Source organism: Odocoileus virginianus, chromosome 19, assembly GCF_023699985.2.
Source record: "Odocoileus virginianus isolate 20LAN1187 ecotype Illinois chromosome 19, Ovbor_1.2, whole genome shotgun sequence".
NCBI classification, from domain to species: domain Eukaryota; kingdom Metazoa; phylum Chordata; class Mammalia; order Artiodactyla; family Cervidae; genus Odocoileus; species Odocoileus virginianus.
The window spans coordinates 37,837,058-37,857,226 of NC_069692.1; positions in this window are offsets into that span (position 1 = coordinate 37,837,058).

Sequence of the window (20,169 nt, forward strand, 5' to 3'; positions counted from 1 at the left end):
AAAACCATTTCTCGTATATTGGAAGATAAGCAGTGCCAAAGAGACATAATTATTTAGGGAGTTTAGCACCTGGAATTTGTTAAGATTATTGGAGAGAAGGAAGCTACTCATCCTCCAAAAGGACTTCATACATCTAAGTAGGAGTAGTCTTGAGTCTGAGTAAATACCTAGGAGTATAAAGCATAGGATAAGTATTCATAAGACCTATCAAAGAACAAATTCAACGGAAAAATAACGGGTAATTTAAGATGAAAAGTTCTCTAAATTCAAACAGAGAAGATATTCAAGATCCAATTAGCCAAACCAGGGAGAATTAACTGAACAACTATGATAGCCAGTAGAGATATTAGCAGGGTCTCACTTTGTAGTAAGGCTTAACTAGTCAAGGTAAATGTTAGACTAGCCTACCTTAAGAAAATTTTAAAGTATTAAACTAATCCCCAAGTAGTTTAACTGCCTCCCAAAGCAAAACTCACTCCACTTTAAAGGATGCCACTTTTAGGAGCATTAGATTAAAAAATGCTTATATCTACAAATGGATCAACTTATTGACTGGAGACATTTCAATATTCACTTCCATAGCAAATTGTAGGCCACAGGCATTAGTTTCTGCAAAAATTCCCTGGTCAATAAAGTGTTATCATAGTGCCCAGTGAACCAAACATAATGTAAGTTTAATAACATAATACAGTGGTACACCATTATAAGAACGTGTCGAAACAAACAAGAATAAAAAAGAAAGTATAGAAAGATTGTAGCAGAGTGGAGATGAGTAGAGAGGGGAGTGGAGTATGTGAATGAAAAGGAATAAATGAAATAAGAGAAAAGAGTGACACTAATAAAAGCATATTATTAACCCAATCCTCTCCAAATGAGGTTAAAAATATACATCTAAATAACACCTATTATCTAAGGTCTATAAAAGCTAAGCAAAGCATGTAGTTAGCAGTATTTAATTTGGTTAATGTAAAACAGTGTGTGTGTCACTTCCATTGCATATTGACTTGTTTTTTATTTGCCTGATAACCTGTATAGTCCCTTCAATTTGTCCTGGTTTCATTGTGGCTTACTAGCTGACAGTCTTTAGATGGCTCTTTTTCTGATCAGTTAAGTGGCCAGAAGTAAAATTCCACAATCTAGAGAGTGAAGAAAGCAGAGAAGGAAAATAAAAGGGAAAATGAATAAACGGGAAGGAAAAATGAGAGATGAAGTAGTCCTCTGACAGCAACAGCAGGAGAAAAGCGAAAAACAAGCTGGACGTTGTAAATCCACCCCTGTGAGGGCTCTCTTTTCCTCTGTCTCATCTTTTGTAAATAAGGAATGTTTTACTAATTTTATCCTCCCTGAATGTAAATCCTTACTTTGTTTCCACAAAAATAAATTGCATAGAGGGGTTTTAATTCAGCTAGATGGTGAAGAGCAGGAAACAGGGAGCCAAGGAAGGGCGTTAGTGACCTTCTCTTTCCCTGACAGCAGGGTCTTATCTTCTGTTAACTCACACGTCTCTATGAGCAACAACACATACACCATCTTTGAAAGATTGACAGTAAGTGTTTGTGACTATAGGTGAATTGCATGGAGAAGGAAATGGCAACCACTTCAGTGTTCTTGCCTGGACAGTTCTTGGTGGGCTACAATCCATGGGATTGCAAATAGTTGGACATGACAGACTAACTAATGCTCACACACACGTATAAATTTGGATGTACTAAATAAGATAACATATGGACAGAGAAGATCAGCAAAATAAAAATATGTAGGTAAAGAAAAACACATACTTTTAATCATTCTGGTGCCAAACTAAACAAATGCTATTGACCTTGAAGGGATCAGTTAGAAGATGCAGTTTTACAAAGATCAAGATTTCTCATACTTGCTTTTTATTTCTTAATTTATTTTACATTTTAATGTCTATCTTATTGAGAAACAAAAATGCAGTGATACATTGTACATAAAAGCAAACTCTGTGGAAGAGACAGAAATTGATGGCCTAGGGGAAGGTGGTGAAGGCTAGATTTGATAGTAACAAAACAAAAGAAAAAGTCCCACAGTCTTTTCCTTCTTTAATCATAGATACAGGATTGTTTGGTATATATGTATACCTGAGAGTATTGTACTTTCAGCCTTGTTCTTTTTCCTCAGGAATGCTTTGGAATTTCTGGATCATTTGTAGTTCCATATAAATTTTAGGATTATTTGTTCTAGCTCTGTGAAAAATGTCCTAGATATTGTGCTAGGGATTACACTAAATCTGTAGATTACTTTGGGTAGTATGGTCATTTTAATATCAATATATAAATATATGCTACACTTCTTTGTTTGAAAGATTGGGAATTTTTAAATTCAGTATCCATCTTCATTAGCATATATGCCTTTGGGTTTAGACTTTTGCTAAAAATTAACTTATTGTTTTATTGAAGAAGAATTGCTTTACAGAATTCTGTTGTTTTCTGTCAAACCTCAACATGAATCAGCTGTTGGTATACATATATTTGCTCCCTTTCAAACTCCCCTCCTATCTCCCTACCCATCCCACCCCTGTAGGTTGATACAGAGCCCATTCTTGAGCTTCTTTAACCATACAGCAAATTCCCATTGGCTATCTATTTTACATATGGTAATGTAAGTTTCCATTTACTCTTTCCATACATCTCACCCTCTCCTCCCCTCTCCCCATATCCACAAGTCTATTCCCTCTGTCTATTTCTCCATTCAGTCTAGTTAAGTTCATCTCTCAGTCATGTCTAACTCTTTGCAATTCCATGGACTACAGCACACCAGGCCTCCCTATCCATCACCAGCACCCAGAGTTTACCAAAACTCATGTCCATTGAGTTGGTGATGCCATCCAACTATCTCATCCTCTGTCATCCCCTCCTCTCCTGCCTTCATTCTTTCCCAGCATCAGGGTCTTTTCCAATGAGTCTTTGCATGAGGTGGCCAAAGTATTGCAGTTTCAGCTTCAACATCAGTCCTTCCAGTGAATACCCAGGACTGATCTCCTTTAGGATGGACTGGTGGGATCTCCTTGCAGTCCAAGGGGCTCTCAAGAGTCTTCTTCACACCACAGTTCAAAAGCGTCAATTCTTTGGCATTCAGCTTTCTTTATAGTCCAACTCTCACATCCATACATGACCACTGGAAAAAACATAGCTTTGATTAGATGGACCTTTGTTGACAAAGTAATGTCTCTGCTTTTTAATATGCTATCTAGGATGGTCATAACTTTCCTTCCAAGGAGTAAGCATCTTTTAATTTCATGGATTCAGTCACCATCTGCAGTGATTTTGGAATGCAAAAAAATAAAGTCTGCTACTGTTTCCACTGTTTACCCATCTATTTGCCATAAAGTGATGGGGCCAGATGCCATGATCTCTGTTTTCTGAATGTTCAACTTTAAGCCAATTTTTTCACTCTCTTCTTTCACTTTCATCAAGAGGCTCTTTAGTTCTTCACTTTCTGCCGTAAGAGTTTCTCCACTGCTGCCCTATAAATAATAAATTCTTCAGTACCATTTTCCTAGATTCCACATATATACATTAGAATACCATATTTATCTTTCTCTTTTTGGCATATTTCACTCTGTATCAAAGGTTCTAGGTTCATCCTCCTCATTAGAGCTGACTCAAGGTGTTGCATTTTATGGCTGAGTAATATTCCATTGTGTATATGTTCCACAATTTCTTTATCCATTCATCTGTTGACAGACATCTAAGTTGTTTCCATCTTCTAGCTATTGTAAATAGTGCTGCAATTAACAATGGGATAGTTTTCAATTTTGGTTTCCTCAGGGTTTATGCCTAGGAGTGGGATTACTGGGTAATATGGTGGTTTTATTCCTAGCCTTTTAAGGCATCTCCATACCATCTTCCAAAGTTGCTGTATTAATTTAGATTCCTACTAACAGTGCAAAGACCATTCCCTTTTCTCCATACCCTCTCCAGCATTTATTGTTTGTAGACTTTCTGAAGATGGCAATTCCGACTGATGTGAAGTGGTATCTCACTGTATTTTGATTTGCATTTCTCTAATAATGAGAGATGTTATGCATCTTTTCATGTGTTTGTTAGCTATCTGTATGTCTTCTTTGGAGAAATGTCAGTTTAGGTCTTTTTCCCACTTTTTGATTGGGTTGTGTGTTTTTCTCGTATTGAGTTGTATGAGCTGCTTGTATATTTTGGAAATTAATACTCTGTCAGTTGTTTTATTTTCTATTATTTTCTCCCATTCTGAGGGTTGTCTTTTCACCTTGCTTATAGTTTCCTTTGCTGTGCAAAAGCTTTTAAATTTAATCAGGCCCCACTTGTTTGCTTTTGTTTTATTTATGTTACTCTAGGGGGTGAGTCATAGAGGATCTTGCTCTGATTTATGTCATCAAGTGTTCTACCTATGTTTTCCTCTAAGAGTTTTAGAGTTTCTGGTCTGACATTTAGGTCTTCAACCCATTTTGAGTTTATCTTTGTGTACAGTGTTAAGAAGTGTTCTAATTTCATCCTTTTACATGTAGCTGTCCAGTTTCCTAGCACCAGTTATTGAAGAGGCTGTCTTTGCCCCATTGTATATTCTTGCCTCCTTTGTCAAATATAAGTTACCCATAGGAACGTAGGTTTACTTCTGAGCTTTCTATCTTGTTCCATTGCTCTATATTTCTGTTTCTGCGCCAGTACCATACTGTCTTGATGACTATTGCTTTGTAGTATAATCTGAATTCAGGAAGGTTGATTCCTCCAGCTTCATTTTCTTTCTCAAGACTGTTTTGGCTATTTGGAGTTTCTCATGCTTCCATATGAATTGTGAATTTCTTTGTTCTTATTCTATGGAAAAATGCAATTGGTAACTTGATAAGGATCATATTGAATTTGTAGATTGCATTTGGTAGGATAGTCATTTTCACAATATTGATTCTTCCTACCTAGGAACATGGAATATCTCTTCATCTGTTTATGTCACCTTTGATTTCTTTCATTAGTGTCTTATAATTTTCTGTATACAGTTCTTTTGTCTCCTTAGGTAAGTTTATTCCTAGATATTTAATTCATTTTGTTGTAATGGTGAAAGAGATTGATTCTTTAAATTCACTTTCTGATTTTTCATTGTTGGTATGTAGAAAAGCAAGTGAATTCTGTGTATTGATTTTGTATCCTGCAACTTGGTAAAATTCACTGATTAGCTCTAGTAATTTTCTGATACTATCTTTAGGGTTTTCAATGTGCAGTAACATGTCATCTGCAAACAGTGAGAGCTTTACTTTCTTTTTTTCTGATACGGATTCCTTTTATTTCATTTTCTTCTCTGATTGCTGTATCTAGAACTTCCAGAGCTATATTGAATAATAGTGGTGAAAGTGGACACCTCTGTCTTGTTCCTGATCTTAGGGGGAATACTTTCAATTTTTCATCATTGAGAATAATTGCTGTAAGATTATCATATATGGTATTTACTATGTTGACATAGGTTCTGTCTATTCCATAAATGGGTGCTGAATTTTGTCAAAGGCTTCCTCTGCATTTATTGAAATGATCATATGGTTTTTGTCTTTCAATTTGTTAATATGGTGCATCACACTGATTGATTTGCGTATATTGAAGGATCCTTGCATCCCTGGAATAAACCCAACTTGATTATGGTGTATGAATTTTGTGATGTGTTACTGAGTTCTGTCTGCTAAAATTTTGTTGAGGATTTTGGCATCTATGTTCAACTGTGATTTTGGCTTGTAGTTTTCTATTTTTGTGATATCTTTGTCTGGTTTTGGTATCAGGGTGATGGTGGCCTCATAGAATTTGTTTGAAAGTGTTGCTTCCTCTGTAATTTTTTGAAAGAGTTTTAGAAGACTAGGCATTAGCTCTTCTCTAAATGTCTGATAGAATTCTCCTGTGAAATCATCTGGTTCTGAGCTTCTGTATTTTGGGGAGAATTTTTTTTATCACAGCTTCAATTTCAGTGCTTGTAATTGGGTTGTTCATAGTTTCTATTTCTTCCTGGTTCAATCTTAGAAGATTGAACTTTTCTAAGAAACTGTTCATTTCTTAGAGGAGGCCTTACAAATAGCTGTGAAAAGGGAAGCAAAAAGCAAAGGAGAAAAGGAAAGATAAACCCATTTGAATGCAGAGTTCCAAAGAATAGCAAGGAGAGATAAGAAAACCTTTCTCAGCGATCAATGCAAAGAAATAAAGGAAAACAATAGAATGGGAATGACTAGAGATCTCTTCAAGAAAATTAGAGATACAAAGGGAACATTTCATGCAAAGATGGGTACAATAAAGGACAGAAATGGTAGGGACCTAACAGAAGCAGAAGATATTAAGAAGAGGTGTCAAGAACACACAGAAGAATTGTACAAAAAAGATGTTCATGACCCAGATAATCACGAAGGTGTGATCACTCACCTAGAGCCAGGCATCCTGGAATGTGAAGTCAAGTGGGTCTTAGGAAGCATCACTACAAACAAAGTTAGTGGAGATGATGGGATTCCAGGTGAGCTATTTCAAATCCTGAAAGATGATGCAGTGAAAGTGCTGCACTCAATATGCCAGCAAATTTGGAAAACTCAGCAGTGGTCACAAGACTGGAAAAGGCCAGTTTTCATTCCAATCCCAAAGAAAGGCAATGCCAAATAATGCTCACACTGTCACACAATTGCACTCATCTCACATGCTAGTAAACTAATGCTCAAAATTCTCCAAGCCAGGCTTTAGCAATACGTGAACCGAGAACTTCCAGATGTTCCAGCTGGTTTTAGAAAAGGCAGAGGAATCAGAGATTAAATTGCCAACATCCGTTGGATCATCAAAAAAGCAAGAGAGTTTCAGAAAAACATCTATTTCTGCTTTATTAACTACGCCAAAGCCTTTGACTGTGTGGATCACAATAACTGTGGAAAATTCTGAAAGAGATTGGAATATCAGACCACCTGACCTGCCTATTGAGAAACCTATATGCAGGTCAGGAAGCAACAGTTAGAACTGGACATGTAGCAACAGACTGGTTCCAAATAGGAAAAGGAGTACGTCGAGGATGTATATTGTCTCCCTGCTTATTTAACTTATATGCAGAGTACATCATGAGAAATGCTGGGCTGGAGGAAGCACAAGCCAGAATCAAGATTGCTGGGAGAAATATCAATAACCTCAGATATGCAGATGACACCACCCTTATGGCAGAAAGTCAAGAGGAACTAAAAAGCCTCTTGATGAAAGAGGAGAGTAAAAAAGTTGGCTTAAAGCTCAACATTCAGAAAACCGAGATCATGGCATCTGGTCCCATTACTTCATGGCAAATAGATGGGGAAACAGAGAAAACAGTGTCAGACTTTATTTTTTTGGGCTCCAAAATCACTGCAGATTTTGATTGCAGCCATGAAATTAAAAGACACTTACTCCTTGGAAGGAAAGTTATGACCAGCCTAGATAGCATATTAAAAAGCAAAGACACTACTTTGTCAACAAAGGTCTGTCTAATCAAGGCTATGGTTTTTCCAGTGGTCATGTATGGATGTGAGAGTTGGACTGTGAAGAAAGCTGAGCCCCCAAAAATCGATGCTTTTGAACTGTGGTGTTGGAGAAGACTCTTGAGAGTCCCTTGGACTGCAAGGAGATCCAACCTGTCCATCCTAAACGAGATCAGTCCTGAATGTTCATTGAAAGGACTGATGCTGAAGCTGAAACTCCAATACTTTGGCCACCTCATGCGAAGAGCTGACTTATTGAAAAAGACCCTGATGCTGCGAGGGATTGGGGGCAGGAGGAGAAGGGGATGACAGAGGATGAGATGGCTGGATGGCATCACCAACTCGATGGACATGAGTTTGAGTAAACTCTGGGAGTTTGTGATGGACTGGGAGGCCTGGCATGCCGGGATTCACCGGGTCACAAAGACTCAAACATGACTGAGTGACTGAACTGAACTTAACTGATCATTATTCTGAATCTTTTTTCAGGTAGTTGCCTGTTTCCTCTTAATTTATTTGGACTTTTGTCTCTAGTGTTTCTAGTTTTTTCCCTCATTTGTGTTATGTTTCTCTGTTTTTTCATTTTTTTTTTTTAAAAAAAACTTATTGTGTTTGAGGTCGTTTTCCCAAGCTTCAAGGTTGAATTCTTTCTTCGTTTTGATCCTGCCCTCCTAAGGTGGTCCTGTGGTTTGTGTAAGCTCTGTATAGGGTGAGAATTTTGCTGAGGTTTTCTTGTTGCTGTGTTTGTTTTTCCTCTGATGGGCAAGGCTGAGTGTGGTGGTAATCCTGTTTGCTGATGGTTTGGTTTGTATTTTTGCTTTGCTTGTTGTTTAGATGAGGCGTCCTGCACAGGCTGCTACTGGTGGTTGGGTGATGCTGAGTTTTGTATTCAAGTGGTTTCCTTTGTGTGAGTTTTCACTATTTTATACTCCCTTGTGTTAGTTCTCTGGTAGTCTAGGGTCTTGAAATCAATATTCCCACCCCAAATGCTCAGGAATTGATCCCTGGTCCTGACCAGTGAATATTCCAAAACTGGTTTGTTATGGCATTAAATGAGATTAAAACAAATACCCCAACATGAGAACCAAAGAAGAACCCCAGACAAATGGCAGTTACAAAATCAGGCAAATAATAATCAAAATAATGGAATATACACATATACGTATACACCCATAAGCAAACTCAAAACAGTCCAACAAAAATAAAGTACAGTAGATTGACCCAGTGAACAAAGGAAATCAAAAGTTATATTTACCAGTTAAGAAAAAACTAACTAAAACACAAACTGGACAACAAAACTAAAGCAAGGTGCCAAGTGGGGAATAAAGCAGTGAAAATAAAACTAACAACTATGTTGAGAGGAAAGGAAAAAAGAAAAGAAAGCAAGAATAGTTATGCAAAGTTAAATAGAGGTAGATAAGATTTATATACATTAAAGATTAACTGCAAGAGAAAAGAGCAGTAGGAAAGGCAAGCAAAAGAATAAATGTAGAAAAAATATAATAGGTTTAAAAAGAAGAAAAAAAAAAAAAAAAAGGAAAACTCCACAGAACTGCAAAAGTCCCAAGTAGAGGCAGAGGTTAATAACAACACTAAAAATAGTGACTGAATATACACATATACATATGCACCCATAAGCAAAATCAAAACAATCCAACAAAATTAAAGTACAATACAGTGACCCAGCAAACAAAGGAAACCAAAAATTATATATACCTGTCAAGAAAAAAAAAAAAACTAAAGCACAAACTGGAAAACAAAACTAAAACAAGGTGCCAATTGGGGAATAAAGCAATGAAAATAAAACTAACAAATATATTAAGAGGAAAGGAAAGAAAGAAAAGAAAGAAAGAATAGATATGCAAAGTTAAATAGAGATAGATAAGATTTATATGCGCTAAAGATTAACTGCAAGGGGAAAATAACAGTAGGAAAAGCAAACAAAGGAATAAATGTAGAAAATATAATAATAGATTTAAAAAATTAAAATTAAAATAAGAGAAAAAAAGAAAACAAAAGGAAAAGTCCACAGAACTGCAAAAGCCCAATATTGAGGCAGAGGTTTATAACAATAAAAAATGTGACTGAGTTTAAAAAAAAAAAAAAAAGCTCCAAAACTTAATTAGATTTCATAGTGCAAATAAAATAAAAAACTACAATGGGGTGCAGAGGGGGAGGAAAAAAAAAAGAAGAAAAAGTCCAAAAGAATCTACAGAACAAGACAAAACATAAGAATAATAAATGCTTTTCTTGAGTCATTGCTTGCTGTCAGAGTCCTTTCCCTCACTGGGAGTCAGAGTCCACCTCACCTCCATCGGATGCCCTCCAACATTGTGCAGATCTCTGAACCTTTTGTGGGGGCAGTTCAGATTCTAATCTGATGCTACCCCTGCGTGTTCTTGCCTCCAATGTCCACAGCTATCAGAACTAGTGCATTTTCTTTTTGGGCCATTCTCAGTGAGCTTTTACATCTCCCATAGACACAGAGTCTGCCTAGTTGATTGTGCGGATTTAATCTGCAGCTTATACAGCTGGTGGGAAGGTTTTGGGTTTTCTTCCTTAGCCGCACTGCCCCTGGGTTTCACTTGTGGTTTTATTTCCACCTCTGCATGTGGGTCGTCCACTGGGGTTTGCTCCTGAGGCTGCCCTGGTGGGCTTGGGTTTGCCCCGTGAGGGCCAGGTGTGGAGGTGGGGCAGCTGCTTGGATCGCAGGGGTTCTGGCAGCTCCAGGTGCTCAGGGGGGTTGGCGGCTAGCGCAGCAGGAAATATAGTCTTTAGAAGGGTATGGCAACCAGTATTGGCCAATACGCTCCAGTGTTCTTGCCTGGAGAACTGTCCCCGGCCCCCCAACAGAGAACTCTGGCAGGCCACACTGTCCCGGGTCACGAAGAGTTGGGCACCGCCGAAGCGACCCTGTGTGCGTAGAAGCCAGGTTTCTCTCTGCCTGTGGCAGCTCTGTCCCCGTGAGAGCTGAGCGTGAATGTGGCTCAGCTGTTTGGCTTGCGGGGACCCTGCCAGCACAAAGTGTGCAGGGACACGGACCGCCTCCAACCCAGGAGTTATGGGCCTAACAGCCTTTTTTTCAGCCTCTTGCAGCTTGTGATCAGAAGGCCTGTTGGACTAATCTTTCTCCAGAGCTCTGCCCATTCAGACACTTAGAAGGCTCCCTTGCCTGGGGTCCTTCTCTGTTGTTTGACAGATCAGGCACTTAAAGGGGCCCCCCGGCTGGGGTCCTGCTCCGTAGATCAGTGGGTCAGGCACATAAAGGGGCCCCCCGGCTGCGGTCCTGCTCTGTAGTTCTGTGCATCAGGGGTTTGATGGGCCAGCCTCTCTATTGTTCAGCTGCCAATGCTAACATGTGGGGGGAGAGAGGTTATGGTGATGGCTCCAGCCCTAGGCGTGACTCAGCAGTACTGCCTTGCCTCCATGGCTGCCCGGCTTTCCTCCACAGGCATTTCCCACCACAGTCTCCTCCTCCCATCCTCTCAAGCTGTCTCTCCACAGTCAGCAGCCCTCGCCCCGGGGTTGCTCCACAATCCCTAAATTCCAGCTCCCAGCCGCTGCGTCTTTCAGGGGACCTGTGTCCCTGTCCGGGGCATGTACTGCTGCGGCAGGAACTGTCTGATTCTCATCCCACTTAGGCTGCCCCAGATCAGCTGTTTCACTCCCATCCTTAAATGTTTCTCCTCTGACTCAGACAATTGCCCCGATGTGGGGATCGGACCCCTGCTTCAGTTCCCCCACCCACCGAGGGCAGGTCCAGTCCCATTAACAATCCTGCTTTTCCCCCTAGTTCCTTCATCCTACCGACATTTGCGGGGTTCTATATATTATTTTCCATGGTCAGGTCCTCCTGTCCATTTTCAGCTGCTGTTCTGCATGCACTTCTGTGTCTGAAGGTGTGTTCCTGATGTATCCGTGGAGAGAAATGTACTCCACATCCACCTACTTCTCTGCCATCTTGCTCGCTCCTGGGCTTGGACATTTTGATGTTAACATTTTCATCTTACCTGCTAGAATATTTTCCTACCATTCTTCTCCAAGTTAATATAACAATATTAAATGAAAATATAGAAAATACAACTAGATTTATTGATATATTTAAGCTTTAAAACCATAAATCTATCTACTCACTATAATATTTTTGCTAAAAATAGTCATAAAATTAGAATAATATGATAATTAATTGAAGCATATACATATATGTGTTTGTATTTCTCTATTACCTTTTACATACCTGCAGGTTTTTGTTTTGTTTTGTTTTTTCTTTCACACTCTTCTCTTAATAAATGTCCACTCCAGCAACTGCCTTCCCTGTGAGTTCTACATCAACCACCACTGAAAACTGCTTGGGTTAGGCATAATGTTTTCTCAGCTGCAAGCAGGATTTTTAAATAACAAAGGTGCACTGATGACATCCTCAGCGATTAATAAATACAATACTAACAATATTAGCACTTGTGACATTTTTACTCCTAGCATACCAAAGCACTTTAAAAATAAACATGTATCATTAACCTAATTTTTTACAGATGGGGGAACACCCACAAGATTAGGTTAAGGCCATGCAAATAACTTTGCCAAAGAATGCCCAGGAAATCAGATGCATATACCTTGAATGGAGTCCAAGGCCTCAAATGGTGTCTCAGCTTTGCTTTGTGAAAATCTTGCACCTAGTAGAATTTGAACTTCAAATAAGAACCACTTAATGAATTTTGTACATCATTATATTTGTAATAATATTTGCCACAAAAACCACTGTGGCCAGTTCTGTTTCAATAAAAAAGAAAAATTTAGAGAGATTTTTTCAGAGATAAAAGCCTTTAATCAAACCATTCAGGCCCCGAGTGATGTGTTTTCTCAGGAGCGCTATCAGTGAAACCCACTGGAGCAACAGGGGAAGAGTTGGTGGACATAAAGGAAATGATGCTCAACCTTCAGATGGCTTTCAGAAGGTGCAGGGCAGGAAGAGACTAGTGGAAAGGCCAAGACGTTTGTTTGTTCGACAGATACGTCAGCAATTGTAGCTCATAAGCCCTTTAATTTGTCAATGTAAGGAGATGAGGTATTTGTAATATTATACTGCAAGTTCTCAACCAATTCCCAAAGTTGTCCACTAGTTAATAAAGCATGCCCTACTTTCGGTTTGCCTATGAACACTGCATATACATGAATTTTGTGCTACATAGCTATAGCCTTGCTTTTTGTTATTTAAAGGCTGCAAAAGTCTTTATGAACATATATGCCTTCAGGTTTGGACATGTCAATGCTAATGTAGATGGTTATATGCATTCTCCCACAAGTCTTCAGTAAGTCAATATGACAATGTTAAATGAAAAGTCAGACTTGATATTGTTAAAATCATAAATCTATCTACTCATCATTATGATACTTGAAAGCATTATTTTGATTCAGAACAGTACATGCAAAGACATAAAAATTAGAACAGTCTGATATTTGCCAAAATATAGTTGCTTCCTATTAAGGCTATCCAGAGAACATTCTTTTACATATTTTTTTCAAAAATTAATACATTAATTTTTAAGAGTAAAAGAGCAACTGAAACACAAGCACAATGATATGTTTCAAGCAAAATTCCTCTGGCTATAAATAAGTATTCAAAATAAGTTAGAGTTAAGCAATTATAGAACAAAGAGCATAAATTTACATCGCAGATGCATATATTACTGAAGCACACTATCTTATATGTGAACAACATATGCATAAATGCTGTCCTGTGAGGATCACAAGAAAAACCTCTGTCCACAGAATTCTCCAGGCAAGCATACTAGAGTGAGTTGCCATTTCCTACTCCAGAGGATTTTCCTGACCCAGGGATCAAACCCAGGACCCCTGTATTGTGGGCAGATTCTTTACTGTTAAGCGGGAAGCCAACTTTTCAATAGGATGTGATAGACTACAAAGCTCTAATCATTCACATCATATTTTTATACTTTGAAATAGGATTTATTACTTTCTATAAAAATTGTATTTTGCTTTATTCCACTACTGAATATTTTTTAATTTATGAAAATAAATCTGCTTTAAAAATAAAATATATACCTCAAAAGTGTAACATTTCTCCTCCAGTTAGACATCCTAGAGTTAAACCAATTAGCATAGAAATATGTTTAAACATCTTATGTTTTATCATCTTATTACCACTTTGTATGTAAATGGAAAATATTATTCATATCCTTCAAAAACTTGATTTAATGCTTATTCTATTTTCAAGGTATGCTTAATGTCTAAACAATCCTCCACTGAAACATTTTAACTTTTCAGGTTTATTATTTCAATTTCAAATTGGCAAATAGATACTTCCAAATTGCCATCTATAAGTTTCAACTAACTTCTGATTACTCTAACAGATTATGAGAAAACCGGGACAAATGAATTTTTCTCTGATTAAATAAGTCATACATTAAAAATAATATGGCTAGAAACTCACAATATTTTCTATACAAAGCTTTCACTAAGATAACCATAGACTCATTGGTGTACTCTTCAAACTAGATTCAGACAATTGAATTTGTGGATCAACACTATCAACATTAATTAGAGACAGATGGGGCCAGATTTTTTAAAACTACATTTAAGCTTTAACTCTTTGCCTAAAATACCCATTTAAAAATATAATATAGAAAATATCTTTAAAATGTTACAAGAATTAGCAGTCCCCTACACCATCTGCTTTCTGTGTTAGAGACTCAAAGCATATAACATGTAAAAAGCTAGACAACTCTCAACCTCCTGTTAGGATTTTGTTCTGGTGGCCTCCATGAACCTTCAGTACATCTTGGATATCATCTTTTAACATCATTTCAGAGTGAGAAATCACAGGATATATTTATGCATAAAGAAAGGAATAAAGAAGAAGTTCTAAAAATTAATTGGGGGAAACCATTGATTCTATTGTTGGAGAAATAGTCTATCAATCACACCACTAGAGAAAGAGTTGAAGACAAAACCATATTATTAATTATACATTCTGGAAAACTTTAGTTTGCTCATTATTTAAAATTATTAGAGAACAGAGTAGTGGAGTACAAGGAAGTTTCTAGAGAACACCTACAAATATCTAAAACATAGTATGAAAAATGTATCAATTGGATGTTAGCTTCACATATTAAGAAAATGATTTATTTTCACTTGTCAAAAATAATACTTCCAAGAGGGCATAAGTTCATAACCATAAAATATAAGCCAAAGCCTCCTTATTAAGTAAACAACAACAACAACAAAACTGAAAATGTTTACACTAAAACTATAGCAGGAGGAAAAGGAAATACCAAAAGTGGCTAGATATGAAATAAAGACAATTTAGGATCCTCAATTTTCAAATTTCAGAAAAAAATCTTTGGCATTGTCATGATTATGAAAAAGACATGTTTTTCACAAATTAAGAACACAAGAAATTATCATTGGTTAAAAAAAACAAAGAGTAAAACTGGGAAAGGTGAAATGGCAGTAGGGTGAAACAGGAATAAGGTTAAAAAAAAAAAAAAAGAAAACATAAGAGTGCATCTAATAAATCACAATAGTACAATCAAATAGTTAAATCCTGAAGTGAGAAGTCAAACTGATAAAGAAAATTAAATCAATGAGGTAGAAACAGATTTGAAAACATCCCAAAATGAAATAAATTCAAGACTTGAAAAAAATCAGTGAGGAAAGTTTACATGTGCAACCCAGGAAATGGATATAGAATAAATTGTTTATTGGTATTCCTGAAGAATAAACCAAGGCGAGTAAAATAAATGTAACAAGGTAGAAAGATAAACCAGGAAAACCCCAAGTGATATTCTAAAAAAAATGCACACTCCCATGCATACTATGATGGTATTATAAAGACAAATCTTATTAAATGAAAATATATATGTAAAGAAAAAATTCAGAAATGACCAAAACCTCTTCTACAAATTTAAATAAAAATTTTTACAATGACAACACAAAGTGAACAAATGTGTATGAGATATTCTTATACCAAGCTAAGTTATTTTCATCTACAAATGTCACAGAAAGAATATCAGATGAATATGATTTCAAAAACATTTGACATGTTTACTTCTCTAAAAATGATTTTAAATTAGTTTCCTCTCAAATCATCCTACCCCCACCTTCTCCCACAGAGTCAAAAAGTCTGTTTCCTACATCTGTGTCTCTTTTGCTGTCTCATATATAGGGTCATTGTTACCATCTTTCTAAATTCCATATATATGCATTAGTATACTGTATTGGTCTTTATCTTTCTGGCTTACTTCACTCTGTATAATGGGCTCCAGCTTCATCCAATTCATTAGAACTGATTCAAATGCCTTCTTTTTAATAGCTGAGTAATATTCCATTGTGCATATGTACCACAGCTTTCTTATCCATTCATCTGCTGATGGGCATCTAGGTTGCTTCCATGTCCTGGCTATTGTAAACAGTGCTGCGATGAACACTGGGGTACACGTGTCTCTTTCAGATCTGGTTTCCTCGGTGTGTATGCCCAGGAGTGGGATTGCTGGGTCATATGACAGTTCTAATTTCAGTTTTTTAAGGAATCTCCATACTGTTCTCCATAGTGGCTGTACTAGTTTGCATTCCCACCAACAGTGTAAGAGGGTTCCCTTTTCTCCACACCCTCTCCAGCATTTATTGCTTGTAGACTTTCTGATAGCAGCCATTCTGACCAGTGTGAGACCACTACAATATTGTAAAGTAATTAGCCTCCAATTAAAATAAATAAATTAACTAAAAATAAATAAATAAAAATGAAGGAGAAAAAAAAATAAGTACAATCACCAAATAAATAAATAAATAGTTTCCAAATAACAAAGAAAACTTGAACATTTATAACAAAAAAGAAAACCATTTTATAATGAGAACTGTTGTAAAGATTACAAATTAAAAGTATAAAATATGGTCTATTTAGTTAATGGTATTGGTGATCTTGGACGATCACATGTAAATCAATAAAGTTAGAATATCACCTCACATCACACACAAAAATAAACTCAAAATGGCTTAAAGACTTAAATAAATATTAACCATAAAACTCTTAGAAGAGAACTTAGGCAAAGTATTCTCTGACATAAATCTTGGCAATGTTTTCTTAGGTCAGTCTCCCAAGGCAATAAAAATAAAAGCAAAAATAGACAAATAAGAACTAATCAAACTTACAAGGTTTTGTTCAACAAGGAAACCATAAACAACAACAACAAACCCTAAGGACTGAGAGAAAATATTTGCAAATTATGGGACCAATAATTACATACATGCATACAAAACATACAAACATGCATACATCAGAAACATACAAACAGCTTAAACAACTCAGTAACAGCAACAAAACCAAACAATCCAATCAAAAAACAGGCAGAACACCTAAAAAGACATTTCTCTAAAGAAGCCATAATGACCAACCAGCACATGGAAGGATGCTTCACATCACTAATTATTAGAAAAATGGAAATCAAAATAATAATAATATCAGTAATTGCCAAAAAGTGAAGTAGATTGGGGGAGAACTAGGAAAGAGCTATTTAAGCTATTTTTTAAATAGAGGACTCAGTCTTAAAGATACTATTAAATCTTTACTTCAACAACAACAAAAGTGCACTAAATATATAATAATAAACTTAAAAATAAAAGCAAGAAGTCTACAAGGGTATGAAATATAGAAATTAGCAAGATGACAAATTATAAACAAACTATAAGAACAAATTAAGTGCATTAAAATTTCCTGCTAAAATGCATATTTCCTATTTTCCAACATACAGTATAGTTTTTGCCATAGAGTTAAGGTTAACTGCAAGAAAATACAGAATATTAAAAACAAAAGATTGATCAAAGTTATGTATAACTGATGTAAATATTAAATATTTAAGATTTAATATTAAAATATTAAAAACAAAATATTAAAAACAAAAGGTTGATCAGTTATATTTAACTAATGTAAATAAAAAGAATACCCAAACCCATATTAATACTACATAAAATAGAACTCAAGATAATGAATATTAAATTATACTTTGAATGAAATGATGAGATTCATGATCAAAATATAATTGTAATGAAAATTTTTGCAGTCACAAAAATACTTTGTATGAAACAGTCAGCCAATGCAAATATAGGTAGATAAAATTAGAGAAGCAGTTATTTCCATTTTTTGTCCTTCCCCATCTTTAGCAGATCAACTGGGCAAACATATACAAAGATAATGTTTATTTAATGGTATAAATAATATGGTTAGTTTATTGAAGGGATGATAGACTTTGTATTATTTTTTGTACCTTTTCTATAATTAAAGTTTTTACATCAATAAAATAATTACAAAAAAGTTTATTCAAAGAGACTCTCCAGTTTATGAGTCATAATCTTTGTACATATTTTGACTATACACATACTCACACAGACTAAAATACATTAAAAAAAGACACTTTCCTATCCAGGAATTTTATTTGTTTAAAAAAAATACAGTGCTACAGAGTTAGCTATATTTATTGATTTGTCTAAATTTTGTCTACCATCCTCAATTTCTCTGTTGTAACATATAGTACAATTACTCTAGCTAATTTTTTAAAAATTACCTTCCAACATTCCCTGTTTCAATACTTTAAAAGTAATTATAATGGTGTTTGATGTTTTTAAAAAAATTATACTTATTTTTATTAACAGTATACATTTTTATTATTAATTTATCTTATTCCTTTCTTTTTTGTTTGTTAATATTTTCTCTATCTTGGTTGATTATTCAATTCAGTTAAAATAACTTACAATCACTTCAACATATACCAAAATTGCATTTCACAAATTTTAACATTAATTTATGAAAAAATCATAAAAGATGAATATGAAATTATTTTATTATATAAAAAGTTAAAATTATATTTATATGAAAATATAAATGGATGGTGTCTGAAATTGAATCATAAAAAAAAATAACAAGTTTTGCCTTACACTTCTGCATAAACTCTTGGGCATTCACACCCATGACAGACCCAAGCACACACACATACTTCAACATACCATGTAATTAAGCAAAGATAATCAATGTCCTTCATAGCATTATGTACCACAGCCTTTAATATGCAAAGATACCCTTAGAGACTGTTTTCGTTATTTCTTCCAATAATATATATTTAAGTGAAAATCATTAACGCTCTTATCTCTAAGTAGTTTGATTATGCGTGCTTATATTCTTCCTCTGGTTTATGTGTATTTTCTAATTGCTCTATAATAATGCACTGATGAAAAATTATATTTTTTTAAAAAAGGATTTAACAAAAATAAATCATGAGAGATATTTGAAATTTTATGGTGGCAAAACTTTCTACTGACATCAAAATAAAAATAAAAAAAAGAAAAAAAGAAATTTTTTTTCATTAGGTAAATTTCAAATATACCCAGAAAAGAAAATATTAAAATGAACCCTCATGTAGCACTGCAGAAATTATCATTTGCTAATCTTGTTTTCTTCATTTTATCCAGCAACACCATCTTCTCATTTTTCTTTCAAATTCAAGGCAAGTAATATATCTATAAAAAATTTTGTATATATTTCTAGAGATAAGTTTTACCAGCATAAGTTTAGCAAACAAACTTACCAAAAATTTTAAATTACCCTAAATTATCTGTGACTTGAAATTTGTCACTTTTTTACAAAATTAATTTTGGCTGATTTGTCAAATAAGCCAGGTTCATATCAATGTATTAGTAGCATTCAATAACATGGTAATATACTATAATAATCACAGAATATATATATATATATACATATATATTAACCACAATCACAGAAAACTAACCAAACTGATCACATAGATCACAGCCTTGTCTAACTCAATGAAAGTATGAGCCATGTCATGTAGACCCATCCTAAATGGATGGGTCATGGTGGAGAGTTCTGACAAATCATGTTCCACTGGAGAAGAAAATGGCAAATCACTTCAATATTCTTGCCTTGAGAACCCCATAAACGGTATGAAACGGCAAAAAGTTAGGGCACTGAAAGATGAACTCCCCAGGTTAGTAAGAGCCCAATATGCTACTGGAGGAGTGGAGAAAAGCACTAGAAGCAATGAAGAGGCTGAGCCAAAGTGAAAACAACACTCAGTTGCAGATGTGTCTTAGAAGTAAAGTCTGATGCTGTAAAGAACAATATTGCATAAGAACCGGGAATGTTAGGTCCATGAATCAAGGTAAATTGGAAGTGGCCAAACAGGAGTTTGGCCAAAAAAACCTGAGTGGCCAAACACTCAGGCCAAAGAGGCAAGAGTGAACATCAAAATTTTAGGAATAAGTGAACTAAAATGGACAGGAATGAGTGAATTCAATTCAGATGACCATTATATTGATGACTGTGGGCAAGAATCCCTTAGAAAATGGAGTAGCCCTCATAGTCAACAAACGAGTACAAAATGCAGTACTTCAGTACAATCTCAAAAACAGAATAATCTGTTTCCAATGCAAACCATTCATTACCACAGCAATCCAGGTCTATGCTCTAATCACTAATGCCAAAGAAGCTGAAGTTGAGAGGTTCTATGAAGACCTACAAGACCTTCTAAAAATAACACCAAAAATAAAGAAAAATGTCCTTTTCATCATGGGGGACTGCAGTGCAAAAGTAGGAAGAGATACCTGGAGTAGCAGGCAAGTTTGGCCTTGGAGTACAGAATGAAGCAGGACAAAGGCTAACAGAGTTTTGCCAAGAGAACACACTGGTCACA